This window comes from Myotis davidii, unplaced genomic scaffold (genome assembly GCF_000327345.1).
Source record: "Myotis davidii unplaced genomic scaffold, ASM32734v1 scaffold544, whole genome shotgun sequence".
Taxonomy (NCBI): Eukaryota; Metazoa; Chordata; class Mammalia; order Chiroptera; family Vespertilionidae; genus Myotis; species Myotis davidii.
Genome location: NW_006297018.1, coordinates 2,200,885 through 2,201,464, shown reverse-complemented (window position 1 = coordinate 2,201,464; position 580 = coordinate 2,200,885). Strand labels below are relative to the sequence as shown.

At 46.2% G+C, this 580-nt stretch overlaps 1 pseudogene; it reads right to left on the bottom strand.

The window, feature by feature from the left end:
- Nucleotides 1-8: 8 nt before the first annotated feature.
- Nucleotides 9-580, bottom strand: part of LOC102751271 — a 1,973-nt pseudogene continuing 1,401 nt past the window's right edge.

Below are 580 nucleotides of genomic sequence, written 5' to 3'. Positions count from 1 at the left end.
TGGTGGTGGATGGGCAGAGGCTCTGGGCTGGGCTCCTCCGGCTTCTCCGCAGCTGCCTTCTTGTTGCTGCAGCAAGGCTTGAAGAGGTGCGTGTCAATGAGGACTTCCCCAAAGCGGCCTTTATAGATAATCCCACAACATATTTTCTGTCTTTTCCAGTACGCGAGATCTAAAAAAGGAAAAAACTGGTGTTCTGCTGGAGCCCGAAGCCACCTCTGTATCTGAGCCATCATCTGACTGGTTATTGTAACTAGGAGACTGGGCTGGGGAGGCACTGGAAGTGGTACTGTGAGCATCAGAATTATGACGTTTAAATTCCTTTTGTAGTTTGCTGATCTGGTTGCTTTTTATCCTGTTTCCAGATAGAGTTTTCACTTTCTTTGGTTTCAGTGTAGTCTTCAGGCTGGGTCCTGCCCTTGCATCTACCACGTGATTCCAGTTTTTTTTGGATCCTGCTGGCAATTTCTTCCATCTTTTCACAAGCAGGACACAGGCATTACAGATGTCTCCTGAACGTGTCTCATGCAACCTGATAAGAAAACAACCAAGCCTTTATTGGTCTCCTTTACATTAAAACATT